General features: G+C 37.1%; 1 protein-coding gene across 7 annotated transcripts in view; it reads right to left on the bottom strand.

The window, feature by feature from the left end:
* celf6 (CUGBP Elav-like family member 6) overlaps positions 1-15,380 on the bottom strand; it is a 146,986-nt gene that overhangs the window by 116,457 nt on the left and 15,149 nt on the right. The window lies entirely within an intron of this gene.

Raw genomic sequence — 15,380 nt, 5'->3', positions numbered from 1 at the left:
ACTCCTGGATGAGGGTCTTTTTTATAATAACAGTTACAAACCAAAGGAGATTGAGGTAAAGACCAATTAGGTTGATGTATATGTTATATATTAACTTATATGTTCTTATTAGTTCTTATATGTTCATGTATTATAATATGACTGCTAAATCAGTGCACTTTTCCCAGCATTTTAAAGACTGAGATACCTCAATTACAAAAAAATAAAAATGCTTTAATTAACATTGATAGTATTACTGTTTGGATTATTTCCTAAAATATCAAAGTGTTACACCATAACCAACCTCTTAAAATAGTTTTTGAGGGAAAATTTGAGATACTGTACTCAGGAAGGCTGCTGATGAAAATGCTTTGGTACAGAGCTACAAAGGACTGCACTGTGCTTATTTCCTTCTCCTTTTTTCTTCTAAATCCTCACAGAGATTGAACATTAGGCACAGTGAAGAGATACACAACACAGTGACTAACAATGTCTCTCAGCAACCTCTGCCCACCAAGTTAGACACACACACAGCCCATCAAAAGCACACTGGCTCGGCATCAGATTGTGTGCTTTCTCCTCAGTCCAAGCCGTGCTTCCTTTGTGCAGCGGTAATCTGTTTCTTATCTCCAGCAGCAGCTCTGCTCAAATTCCCCAGTCCAGACTGCCTTATCTCTCATCACTGTCAATCAGCAGAGATCAGCCAGTGTATCCGAACAACAGCACCTGTCTCGCAGAACCCCTGGCCTGTTCAGCTCCTTCAGATCCCCGGGAGCCTCTTTGTAAAAGCATATAGCAGCACTGGCACAGCTCATTGTAACTTGCAATACAATGCAGGAAGATATAACTGGTTGGAATTGTTACTATAAACTTTGGTCATGTATATCCTCCTTAACGAGAATGCTGTAATAATTAGCCATCCTAGTCTGTCTCTACCAAAGCATTGATGGAGGTATAACAGCTCGGGCCTAACAATAGGTTCAGTTTGAATGGCAGAAATGTTACTCGAAACAGCAAATCTTTCCAAAAAAATTCAATAACATGTCAAACCGTTACGAATGAGATGTTGCCTTCATCAGCATTTTTCACAATTTTATAACCAAAAATCTCAGTTAGATGTACTACAGTAGGTAAACAAGGTTTCACTTCCATTTCTTTTTTGTTTCTGAATTTCAAAACTATGATGTCATGCTGTAGATGTGAATATTGTGCTTTTTTGGCAACAGTAGCGCCGTGGAAAGCAGTAAAATTGGCTGTCTAAAGAATAGACTTGACTGAAACCACAATTTTATGAAAGATGAGTAGCAAGGATAACCAGAGGGGCTGAAGCAGTAATATGAAATACAGAAAAAAAGCTTTATGAGTGAGCCATAATTAGGATAATACAGAGATTAATTTGTTTGCTGCATATCTTCTTTAAGCTATGCTACTCTGCACTTTTGGCGGAGTTCACATTTTGCAAGTCTTGTATGAGGTCAAGTGGAATTTAAAAAAAAATAATACTAAAAATAGGAAGGTATAATACCTCATTATACATCAAGGAACCTTTTTGAAAAAATATTTTTCATTCTGTGATGATATAGTTGGATCGCTGCACAGAACAATGTTCTGTCAATGAGAATGCTTTTTGGTGGCCACCTGCGAAAGACTATATTATGATGTGCTGGTTGCCAGGGAGATGCAAAGGCTTTTCATTAGGCAGGATCACCTTTTAGACACCTTGTTTTTAAGGGGGCAGTGATTTGACAAACACATTTGAGGTGCATTTAATCACCACTAAACCGAAAGAACTAAGCTGGAATTATTTACAGGCTAAAAAAACCATGGTGAAAGTCAAAAATTAGAATTCTCCTTATCTCCGACAGGGCATAGGCACCGAGACATGCCTGTCTTTCAACTGGTGTCAGACGAATGACTCTGTCTCCTGTTTGTCTACCCGTGCTCCAGGACAGAACAGGACAAGGGTAGCAAGACAGGCAGAATAACAATAAGGCATTTTGATATTCAAGATAGTAATGGGACAACACACTGCTGATTTGAAATATGAATGAAAATCTAAATAACAGATAAAGCTGAAAGTGTAAGTGTGTACTCCATTCAAAAACAGCAGGAAACAACACAAAATGGGCAAATGTGGAACTGAAACTGACACCCATATTCAGTTTGATCTGATTTGTCCTTACTGCTTTTTTTTACAATAGCTGCTTTAAAATAAACCATTTCACGCAGAAGGAAAGGGTATAATGTATTTCTTGTAAGAAAGATAAAATATCTCTCTTATACTGTATATGAATATAAAAGCATGTTCTTTTGCTCTCCCAAGCAGAACACCTTAGAACAGAAATATAACACCAATACCAAAATGATAATCTGTGCAAGCTAGGAACACTCATGTATCATTATCTTATTACAAAAAAGAAAGAAGCATTTAGTGACTTTTATATCTCACACCACTGACAGACAGTTGAAAGCTCCCTGTGAGGGCAGGTGCTATAATTGCCACAAAATCACTTTCAGGAGGTTTAATATTTAGGTGAAAATGCTTTAATGTTAGGGCAGGTGTGCTCTAAATCCCTAATGTTAAAGTAATTGTAGATAATGGAGTTTAAAGGACAGCTGCTTGAGGCGAGCAAGATGCCTGATGTGGATTTAAGTGGGATTTGGGTGAAGATTTACTGCTGAAAAAGAAGAGATCTGTGGAAAGACTAAATTCTTTAACACCATAGATGGCAGCATTATTAGGGGCACGGAAATGAGACACTGTGAAGGGTCTATGCGTTCTGCAAGTTCAGGCTTTTAATGAAAACAAAATGGTTTTATTTACTTAGGGAGAGAGGTACTTACAGTGTCAATTTCTCTATGCCTAAAGAACAAGAAAGAAGCTTCAGAGACTGGGGAACAGACTGATGGGAAAATTCATAAAAAATAGACAGCTGATGAGAAAGAAAAAAAAGGTAAGTAATGCTTGGCGTTGTGAGAGAATGAGAGGAAAGTGAGAAAAAAGGTCTTGAAAGGCATAAAAGATGAAGATGAAAATAGTATGATGAAATGATGTTGAAGGGAGTTAAAAAAAAACAGAAGAGGAAGCCTTGAGAGAAAAAAAACATGGCAAGAAAAGGAGAAAGAGGTAGTAACGGTGAGGACTCTAGACCAAAGAGTGGTGGGTTTGAATCCAGGTGGGATGCTGCTGTTATACAGTACCTTCGAGCAAGGCACTTGCCTCAGATTCAATGAGTCAATGCCCTTCTGTATAAAGAGGTCTCCAGGCCATCAATGTAAATGAAAATTTGCCTGGGGAAAATGAAGGAGGGCAAAAAGCAAATGGAAAAGGAAAGAGAGAAAAAGAATAGTCCATGGAAATGTAAAGAAAGATAAATGAAGAAAAAAATATTTTTGATGCTCTAAAGGCTTGCCTAGCTTTTAGCTCAGTCCCCAGCCAGCATAAACTTCAGAGCACCTTGTGTCAATCCCCATAAAGCACCCAATGCAATATCAGCTTGTTCACCCTGCAAGGCAGTCTGGCTTTATGAGGTGTGGAAGGTTGGCTTTTCATTCTCATACCTTCTTTAATGATACAGTTTAAATGTAAGAGCCGAGACTCAATCTGCTCTCACCAAGGACTTGGCACCTCTCCCTGGAGGCACGCTGCTCTTGGGCTCAGGGATATATATGTTTATAGCCGTCTTTTATTGGAGTTCTGAGAGCTAGACTGTAGTTTGCAGAGCAGTGATTGCAGCAGCTGGAAGGTGAGGTTTGCTCTTCATAAAGACCGCTCCAGGCTTTCCCATAAGGAACAATAAAGACATTTCTTATGTATGAGATACATGTGCAATTTACAGACACTCACTGCCTGAAATTTGGAGGTTTGTAAGTGTCCTGTTGTATTTATATGCCACTGCATTTTTTATCCAGTTTTATTAATCTCTTTTAAGACTGTTTCCCTTAAATTCTTATTTATTTATGTTTAAAGAACACCCCAAAGCAAGTGCACCATACTGGAATATAAAAATAAAGATACGAATTCAATTTTTTATGTTCTTCTCTCTCAGCCACTCTTCTTTATCATTTTCAGGTATATAAATAACATCGGTTTCCTAGGTGTTACTAAAGGTAGTGGCAACTTGCAATATTGAGGAAGGGAGGCTCCACAATTTGATTACAGCTATAGCCTTGAATTTTGTGTTAAACCTTGGCACCACAAATGTTCAATTCCATTCCAACACAGCTTGCATTGCTTTTTCAAGATAACACTCTTTTTTTGACAATGCACTTGTATTAACAGTATGTGTCACTTATTAGAAACATCTAATAAGCTACTAATAACAGCACATATGCAACACAGTTTTCATTGCTGCAAGATGATAATTCCTATAAAGAAATTTAAAAAGCAATCCATCAGTAAGGAAACCATATAAATACATATTATATTATTTTATCAGATTACTGTTACAGCCCCATTATAAAACATACAGCTGAGATTAGCCTACATCCCAGGCTTGATTTTGGAGGATTATAATGGGATTGCCCTTAGATTTCCATTGTTTTCTTTGTTTATCCTAAAATCCAGTAAAATATTTACAATGACGATAAACAGAGAGTCAAAGCCTTTTCCTCACCCTGTCCACCTAAGTATTTAGATAAGACCAATGCTGAACTATGAGCCAGTTTTCTGTTTCTGACAGGGCACTGTCAGTAATTGCATCTAGCTTGCTGAAAAGCTTTTCTGTTCTGCAGACAAACTGGCGCAACAGTCTCTCTTTTTTCCTATTTTCATCTACTGCTGACAGGAGCCTGTTCCCAGTCCAGTTATCTCTCATTATCCATAAGGTCAAGACAAGTCTGGTAGGGGGAGCAGCTGCTGAGTGTCATAGCAGAAGGTGACACTTGCCATTATACACACCCACGTCCCGTGTCTCATTAATCAAGGCCTGTTCAGCACAAAACAAAACAACTCCACCTTCCCATCCTTCCACAAAAAAAAAGCTCACCCATCAGCAAATATTTGGCTGAATCTTAAAAATGTTTGTTTAAGAGAACAGCATCTCTTGTTTTGAAGGACTTGACATTTTTCACACATGTACACATAAGAACAAAAGTAATGTTGCAAATAAGACAAAGTTATTCAAGCCATCTACCAATTCTATTATTAGTAACTAATTGTTTTCCTTTAGACATTTTGCAAAATATTCTAAAGTACTGGCTTCAACAGTATGGCTGTGTTGCTTGTTCCAGACTCCTGCAAGTCATTGGCTAAAGAAGTGCTTCTTGCTTTCTGTTGTATATGCACTTTCCATTTGTGTCCTATGGCACAAATGTCCTATGGAAATAAAAAATGTTTCACTTTTGATTCTGAAGTTGGATTGACTGTGTCAATGGCTTTGGGAATTTTAGCGCCTTGAATCAGGATTCCTTGCTGTCTCTTCTGTTTGAAACTAGGATATTCAGTTCTTTTTGTCAGTCAGGGTACTAAATGCCTTTGAGCTCTGATATGTATCTGTTTGTTATACTCTGCATTGATTCCAGAGGAGCAATATCTTTTTGGTAACCAAATTGTACACAGTTCTCAAACATGAGGTCTTGTTGCTGCTTTGTGATTCTGTAACATAACATACAGTACCTTAACATGTAAACTCTCGATTAACTGTAAACTGTACTACACTTTTAGCTATACATGTATATCCTAGTATTCTATTTGCCTTTTATGACTTTTCCATGTCATTTAGAAGATGTAAAAACACACAGCCCCCTCCTAATCCCCAAGATTGCCTTTCTTTTTGGAAAACTCCCCTGCAATTTTGAGCATATATTAAATGAGATTTCTATTTTCCTCTTTCATCATAAAGTGTTAACAGTATGCAACACAAAGCTACATATCATAGCAAGCATTAAACTAATGTCCTTTTGTGATTTGCTGAAAACTACTTTAAAAACCTTAGTATGTTCAAAGCTTGGGTCTGGAGTATGGGATTCCTCTAAAGAGTGTAAGTAATTTCTTTCAGTATGAATAATTTTTCAGTTCTTCCAATTAAGCAAAAAAAATCTAATTAATTGAAAACAGAATGTGATTCAGGTGAGTAGTGTAAACAAAGCCTTACTAATCAAAGCTAGCAGTGCTTAAGAAAATGTAGGTCTGTATTTGCACTCAGCAGGAAGCAGAAATACAGAAAACATATTTCTCCCAATTTACTTGGTTAATTACCAAGCCATTTCACAGTGATGTATTTGAAAAGGATGTTATGGGGTGTCCTTGGCCAATATATGGTTGACAGCACAATTTTTGGTTTTGCTTTAATGCAGAGTTCAATAATAACAAAGTAGAGGCAATAATAATCATTGATTGCACTTATGCCAAAGAGTCACAAAGCTCTTCAAATATAGAAAGGAATGTGCTTTATCACCATACTGGACATAAGTTTGAAAATTCTGATCCATGGGGAAAGAGTATAACTAACTGGTCTACTACCACCAGATACAGATGGTGTTCTGCATTCTCCTTCACTGACTTTTAACTGTAAATTTACTTTGTAAAGACATAGAAGTAGAGTCTAGTAGGTTATGAAAAGCAATGAATTCTACTATTAGCTGATCTCTAATTGAGTTATAATTCTTCTGTGCACTCTTACTCTATAAGTAATAAAATATTAATATCATGTTAGAATAAAAAGACTTAAAGAATATGTCAAATTGGACCAGATGTTTTTGTAGAGGTAACACAAGAAGAAGATATGAAAACTGTGTAGGTACCATAAAGGTGAAGGTACCTGTGGTATTGTCACAGGACAGGTAGGTTTAGGCCTTCCAACTACTGCAATTTATGACAAGCTAGAATCTCTCTGATAAAAAACAACATCTACTCAGTAATCATGAAGATATCTACTGTTTTCAGCCACGTTCCTCAACAGAAAAAATTGTATGGCATGCAACTTCAGCTCAATACTACAGAGTCACCTGTCATCCAATATCTTTTTCATGAGTAGTGTTTGCTGAAACTCTAAACTCATATATAATTAATCTGTCTCCTTGACACACATTACAATAAAGTTGTTAATTAAACAACAAGTCGGAGAGTAGGATAGAACTACTTACAAGATAATGGATCAAAAAGAATCTCACTGTACAAAGTCACAATTCCATGGCATAAAAATAAAATCATATTCATGATTGTGATATTCATAAATTATATCCATAATTTAAGCTTCATGGTATATGCTTTTTATCAATGTGGTTTATGAATTATATATTATTTACCGTAACTGACTTTTCTTGATTATGCCAAAAGAGAGTGTAAATATTTGACAGCAATATATATTCTCAGATGTATTTTAATACATAAATATTAAACTAACTACTCATCACCTCCAAGGTAATATTTTTCAAAGAGAACTATTGTAATAATGAAGAAGGATTAAGGTATGCTAATTCAGTTATCACTTTGGTTAAAGCGAGTGATAACTTAAAAGTGTTTCCTGAATCACACCTTTTGCTCATCATCCACAGCAAGGTTTGATAAACTATACCACACACCCACCACACTTTGGTTAATGAAGTGTCACCTAATTATAGCCCCAAATCTATTTCCACTTAACCTCCAGATATGTCCTATAGTTCATAGCTCTGAATTGTGTAAGGTTTTAACAAGTAAGAATTCTACTATTGTAATTTTAAAACACTGCTTTGGGATTTTAGAAACTTCAGTCACATTTCTACTAGATGAATTTGGTCTTTCCATCTGCAACACACCATACACTGCTTGCATTATTGTTATCACTAGACTTTGGAAACATGACAATGTCTTTTTTTTTAATGTGGCAACTTTTGATTACTTGAGCAATAAACAAGTGGACTGTTTCAGTGCAATTATCCCCTTCAACATCACAAGCTATATTTTATTCATCTCCAAGAGAAGGAAGCAGGGGGCAGATCTGACTGGCCAGCTTTGACACACCATTCAAGCTCATTTTCCTCACTGCCATCTTTATCCATCCCACTGAACCAGCGATGCTAACAATCCTGTCATCACATTTACCAGTCATGCCTCATTACAGTCAGGGAAGTAGATAAATTAGACTAGAAATCCATGAAAAGAACAGTCTTTGGGCTCAACCTGGCAGGCACAAAGAGTTTATAGATCTGATTTACTAACTGCAGACAATAGGCTGCAATGCAGGCAGCTGAAAGTCAAGCCTTTTGAAATTCTGAACAAAACCACATTCGTTCAAGTTCTGCCACTATTTTAAAACATGATCAGTTGATTTGGAGGCATTTTTTTTGCTACACATTGTAATTCATTCTAAAGGTTTTTCTTCAGATGGAACATTATCTTCAACAGGGACTGCGCTAGGAACCCTTCCTCAAGATACAGCATCTTGCATCCTGGGGGACAGCAAAAGCACAGATGGCATCTTTTGTGGACAGTGAAATTCCAAACTGGTACACATGCAGAAATAAGGCCTGTTTTCACAGGCATTAAAGTGATGAAAGCAGAGTCCTGAACATGAAACGTCAGGTGAAGGAGCAGTAAATGCTGCGATCCCTTGGAGAGCTTTGAACAACAATCTGTTTAGTTTCTATTGCTTTTAGCCTGCTTGTTTCTTCATTTTACTCAGAGGCACCTCACATATTCTGGAACAATGAAAAAAACATATCAAACCACACAAATAGCCAATCTCCAACACAACAAACAAAACATGCACAAGCAATTTTGTACAAGTGCTGCAATCTTATGAAGTGACATACGTTAAATGGTTAAATGGTTAAATACAGTGGCCTCTCCACAGAGGCTTGAAAATTGTGACCCTGCCCCCAATTTCATTATGACGTTTTTCACTTGACAGTGCACTTCACTGCATTACTGCCAGAAAGTACTATTAATTAATATACAATTAACATTGTGAATGATGTAGTCATTTTCTATCCTAAATTATTCCTAAGGCTGATTTTGTTTATTGTTTCTTTCTGCTTCTAAATATTTTACTTCAGTTCCCATAACCTTTATGGTAGCCCACTTAATCTTAGGTTTCTCAACATTGTAGCTCCTATCCTTTAAAGGATAAGTTTAGTTGATTCTGTTTGAATGAAATCTTCCAACTGGCGCATTTAAACTATTTCATCTCAATCTTACTATTTCATATATTTTGTATTTAATTTATTTTATTTTTAAAGGTTGGATACTTTGGTACTTGTGGAAGATAAGAATATAGCATATATATTGCAGCCATTTCACCATGCAACTCACAACTGGCAACCCACTAAAGCTCAGCAGGTGTGAGCCTGGTCAGTACCTGGATGGGCTGCTCCTGGGAAAAACTAAGGTTGCTGCTGGAAGAGGTGTTAGTGGGGCCAGCAGGGGGCGCTCACCCTGCGGTCCATGTGGGTCCTAATGCCCCAGTATAGTGACGGGGACACTATACTGTAAACAGGTGCCGTCCTTCGGATGAAAAAACCGAGGTCCTGACTCTCTGTGATCATGAAAAATCCCAGGGCATTTCTCGAAAAGAGTATGGGTGTAACCCCGGCGTCCTGGCCACATCCCCATTGGCCCTTACCAGTCATCCCCTTCTATGAATTGGCTACATTACTCTGCTCTCCTCCCCACTGAGAGCTGATGTGTGGTGAGTGTTCTGGCGCACTATGGCTGCCGTCACATCATCCAGGTGGGGCTGCACACTGGTGGTGGTGGAGGGGATCCCCATTACTTGTAAAGCGCTTTGAGTGGAGTGTCCAGAAAAGCGCTATATAAGTGTAAGCAATTATTATTATTATAATTATATACACTCTATAAACTCACACATAGAAATACTGGTAACATTTCTTTCTAGTAACATTACATTGTATTTAACTATAACCGATACTTTAGTTAAGATTTTTAATAGAATGTCTTATAAGATATGAACCTATTTTATAGTATACCAGCAAATAATTAGTGACCGAAAGCCTGAGTAAATTAAAGGTTATTTTTTCCCCCTTAAAACATGAGACGTAATTTATGGTCCAAAGCAGAAAGCCATAAGAATTCCCCACCATCTGAAATAGCCTCCTTTCTCATAATAAGAATTGCTTCGGGGCACTGAAGTTTGACAAATCTCGCGTGGAGGACAAATTGACCAGCAACAGAATGTAATTTCTCTTTAAAGAATTACCCGGCCCTGTATTGTTTCAGTAATTAGTTTAAGCTTCCCAGTTCCTCTCATTGAGTGGACCTTGCAAATCTATTTAGGAGCTCTGTGTGCCCTCTGCGTCTCACTTCCCCGGCGATAAGGTGTGGTGACGCAGCCCTCCTGATTCCTGTCTGGAATTTTAATGAAACCTGCTGCAGGTCTTCGAGAAACTAACGATATGAGTGAGAGGAAGATGAAGAAAAAGGAGAACGGTGAAGGAGAAAGAAGAAGAAGTGGAACCAGACTAATACTTTATTATGGGGCATTGACAACATGGAGAAATCGAATGGAATATTTATCTTTCAGCATTTTCACTTTCTCTGGTCATGGACATGTTCTCATGGAAAGTGACACACTAGAGAGCTGGACTCATGTCTTTTTGTCTCATGGTTCACCCATTGTTTAGTTTCCCTTATATCTCCAGGGGTGTAGTCCACCTCGTTATGCCTTAGAGGGAAGGTAGCTTTGTCAAAAGAGTGAACACGACTTCATTATCTCCCATTTCTCTCACCCCAGGTGCACTGACAATGATCAAACAGAAACCCTTCCTTAAGCTTTTATGTAGGGGCAGCTAAACAACAATGTTTATTAGTCTCCATTCAGATAACGGAAACTTGAGTTTTTAATATTCTTGTTTGGTCAGAAAGGAAAATAATTTTAATCTGCAATAAATTTTATTATTGAGTAGGACCTGAGACAGAATTCCCTTTTCATTCCTTCTGGTTCTCTCAATGAAAAAAAAGAAGAACAGCACATAATAGCAGTCATACCAACAATAGCTCTAAAAAGCACAAACAGCCTGCATCAGAAGAATAGCTTACCTGGCACAATTGTTTTTTGCACTGTAAAGATTTAACTGGAATCTACTGTGGCATTTTAAGAATTACTACAGATGTTTTGATCAGTTTATTGAAATTATGGTTCTGGTTATTTTCATAAGAACAGACCATTTACATTGTACATCTTTCTTTAGATAAATTCAATGGACAATGAGTATAAGACTATTCTGGATCTGGAAAACTTTTGCCCTCTTTCTCAAGAACCAAAGAATAGGACAGAGAAACATTAAAAAGTGAAACAAAGAAATATAGTAACTGATTTTTAAATCATGTTTTTCTGAATAATTATGGCAACTGTAATGGGTATTTGAGTAACTGGTGTACAGATTTGTTGGATATTTGCTGTCCACATTACAGTAATCTAATTTTACTGTAACTCTGAGGACTTTAATGATATTCTGGCCCTTTTATTATAAAATCCACTTTCCTTTCTGGTTTATTTTAAGAAGTTTTGCAGTAGCACAAAAAATACAGACCGGTTCAGGTTTTGTGAAATCCTTCAACTTACCCCCCAAAAGTTCACGCAGAACTGCTTTGGCAACTTCAGAAAGTTTTTCAGCAAAATTCTGGCAACTCTGCTTCACTGACCAGGTATTAATAAAGTGGTCAGGTGCTGTCTGAGCAGCTCAGATGGAAATAAAAATCTGTATCTCTCTTCAGACAACTCCGGTGAGGAATAAAAGATAAGTGAAAGGCTGTGGCAGCACCTTAATACTCACACAGGCATCAGCAAAAGCTGTGGCTTACTGTATGTACTTCAGGACTTTAATTGGCTTCTTGGCTCGTACAGCTCCAATTAAGGGGCCTGTTATATCCATACCCATGGAACTAATTGGCCTAAGTGAAGCAGGACCTGTTGCCTTGCGAATGTTTTAGTTAGAGATGAATTCTGAGACCTGAACCAGCATATTAAAATGCTGAGTGATGCAAAGACATATTCAAGAAAAACTCAAAGTCCGTTTCCAAGAACTGACTGCGAAATGGTTTTGGAGTAGAGATGTAGCTGTCTAAAGCAGGCACATACAGAGGTGCTAATGGTGCTGGAGGCACAGCAATCCAGTAGAGAATATGAATGTTAAAATGATAATTAATAATAATAATAATAATAATTGCTTACACTTACTGTATACAGCACTTTTCTGGACACTCCACTCAAAGCGCTTTATACTGTAGGTAATGGGGATCCCCTCAACCACCACCAATGAAAAAAATGGCATAACAGTAATGCCCGTTAAGTAGAAAAACCCTGGCCTTCACATAGAAGTCAAAGTAGATATCATACTGTAAATACCACTGATATGTGTAGATTTAAAAATGTAATATAGAACATGTAAAATGCATAGAATCATAAAATATGCCTTTTTAGGCCACTTTGACATAACGTATCAATAACATGACTTGATTAATTTGTTTCTGAAAAATTAATTCTAGTTCTTTAGGCTGAGTATACATTTTGAAGGGTAAAACCAGTGTTTTTCCCCATTCTCACAGTACTAATACCACTCAGTATGATCAATAAATAACCAATTTGCCTGTGGATACATGATAATAGAGCACTAATGTTTTTATGCTTTTGAAATAGGAGTTTTTAACACCATACGCACTTTCACGGTGGGCTTGTTTTTAGGTTATAAGTGAGACCTATGACTTTTTTTCTTTTGATTGCCCCTTGTATAGCATTCATGTAGATCTGTATACTTTTAAACAGCAGAAACCTTTTTTTTTCCATTACCCACCTGAAATAAAGGGAATCGATTTTAAGACTGATGTGGAGAAAGAGAGCACCTGTTGAGAACAACATCTCTGAAATGATCAAAGTAAATTTTAAAGTAGCTACATGAATTCCTGCATATTGACTAAAAGTGCTCCTTCTTCTGTCATGAAGGTCACATACAGTATGTTTGGTTAATGTGGCTGCAGATTTGACATATGGGAGAATCTGAAAACTAGTGATATCAGTGGTGCGCATTAATGCTGGAGACAGCAGGGGACTGCCTAGCTCGACCAGGGCCTGTCTGTGGCCTACAGACTGTGTCATGGTTCACAACCGAAAAAATGTGAAATTCTTTCATTGGATAAACTTTTTCCCCAGTCTTTCAACTTCTCAGACTTTAACCTTTTTTAATCCACTGAAACCAAAATTCCTAGCTTTTAATAAAAGTATAAGGTTGTTTCGACCTTTTTCATTTAGGCCTTTAGTTGCAGATTGCTGTATTCTTTTCATTCTGAGACTGTCTTACAAGGCCTCCTTGAGGTTGGGATTTGATAACAACATTCTGCCATGACTGGGATTCAGTGAGTACAGACACTCGTAGGAGAGTTTGTGAAGATTTCTGTAATCTGCGACCATTATCTAGAATCACAAAATAGTGTTTTATAGGATCTGAGAGGTACAGTACCAGTGATGTGGCCTGTGACACTGATAGAGCAACTATCTTTTGAAAGGTTGAAGATTTGTTTTTGTCCAATCCCCTGGCCCATTGGAAGCAACAGGACATTGAGAAGGAGTTTATTCAGGTGATGTGTAAGTCACTGAGGAGATAATGATTCAGGTGTCTATGCTGGTGTCCGCCAACTGTATGATATAAGAGCACATGTTCTAAATAGGGAAATCTTGTCCAGCGGGGAGAGGTCAGGTGATCAGCAGTCTTTTGTGCATGGGGTGAGTGCAAACTCTGCTACATTTTGTATGCTTGTATTAAGCCTGCTGTGTGTCTCAGTCAGAAAGGAGAATTCTGCTATAAGGCACCTTAATCAAGTTCAATTCTGTCCATGCTTGTGAATTTAGTACTCATAAGAGGTGACAGGCAGTGGCTATAGTGAGGCGGAGGGCAAGGAGGTGCTGAGAGCTTAATCTGGTAGCCTTCTAAATTTCATTCCAACCCTGACCTGAACAGCCCCCTGCCAGTCTGATCCAAACCCCTGTAAAGTGAGAGTACCACATTGCACTTATGTGAGCACCTGCTTTGGTGTTAATCCCTGCTGGAGACTAAGCTTGATTTGGCATTTAATTCAAATTCAAGAGTTTGATAGGAAGCATGGGAAATTTAGAACTTCAAACTGTCATGTTTCAGATGCAAAATAATCCCTTTCAAACTCATTCTAGGGTTTGGAAGAGCACATCAGATTTTCACACAAATCGGTCAAATTAATTTTAAGGTAACCAATTTAAGTCAGTATCTACTTTCATCTTAGTCAAAGTGTGAAAAAGCAACCAATAAAATTAATAGGTTTTAGGAAATCCTTCACAAAAGGTAAAAAATGCCCCCATTCAGATTGCACTGGATTTCAGCTATAGTAATGCCTTCTGGAAACATTTTGTCTGGGAAAGTAAAATAGAACAAACAATTTACTTTAACAGCTTAGAATGATGAAAAATGGACTTGGAAAAAAGTAGTAACTGTCAACAACAGATGATCGCAATTTACATTTTAGGCTTTTTTAATATCTTGTTACATTGATAAACAGGCTTATTTGGAGGGAGATAATGCCTTCTAATTCCTCTTTTACAACAGGACATTTGTAAATCTAGTCCCTTTATGTTTCAGTGCACAGTGTCACAGAAAATAATTTACATGGATATTTGCAGAATACCAGATGTGTAAGCTGCAATAGTTCATTTTGTGAACTGGTAACTTAATAAGCATTTATGAGTTTTGATAGAGGTCGTTTATTCCCCATGATTGTTTTGTGTGATCTACAATATCACAACTAACTAAATATTGTGATAAAATTCTAAAATATTTGCAACTTAGTATATAAACATAAGCAATGCAAATGTTTAAACTACAGTTGATATCATCAATATATTATTTTACAGGTTGTCCCAGCCAAAATATAAGAGTATAAGAGATGTCAACCTATTATCTTGTGGTTTTACAATATCTTATTTAAGAATAGCTGTTAAATAGTTGTTGTACAATAGTTCAAAACCACACTATACCCTTACAGTAACTTTGTAAAAACTTTGCTATAGCATGTTTTATAACATAGCCAGAAAATAACCTTCAGGTCACATCTGGAAATCTTGTTAGAATGTCTGTGTTAGCAGTAATGTCACAAAGGTTTAAGTTTCTCATTACCCGTAAATAAATTACAACTTTTGGTCAATGACTATGCTTCCAACCTATGCAAGACAGAATAACATTACCTGATGGAACAGCTGCTTCATAACACGTGATAATGAAAGACCTTTGCACGTCACTTAAGTAATTAAGGCTTAAACATTTCTCCTGGATACTGTGATGAAAATGTGCGTTTGGAAAAGCCTTCACAATTAGGAGCAGCTTTTCATCAATTTTTTTTTTTTGTGGGCAACCCTACACAGGTAGGGAACAAAGTTAATAATTGTTTCTTTTGTTGATTTTCTTGCAGTTTGCTATATCACACATACAGCCAGAGCTTT

This window comes from Lepisosteus platostomus, chromosome 7 (genome assembly GCF_059453375.1).
Source record: "Lepisosteus platostomus isolate fLepPlt1 chromosome 7, fLepPlt1.hap1, whole genome shotgun sequence".
NCBI lineage: Eukaryota > Metazoa > Chordata > Actinopteri > Semionotiformes > Lepisosteidae > Lepisosteus > Lepisosteus platostomus.
The sequence above is the reverse complement of the archived record's forward strand: the minus strand, read 5'-3'. Positions and strand labels throughout refer to the sequence as shown.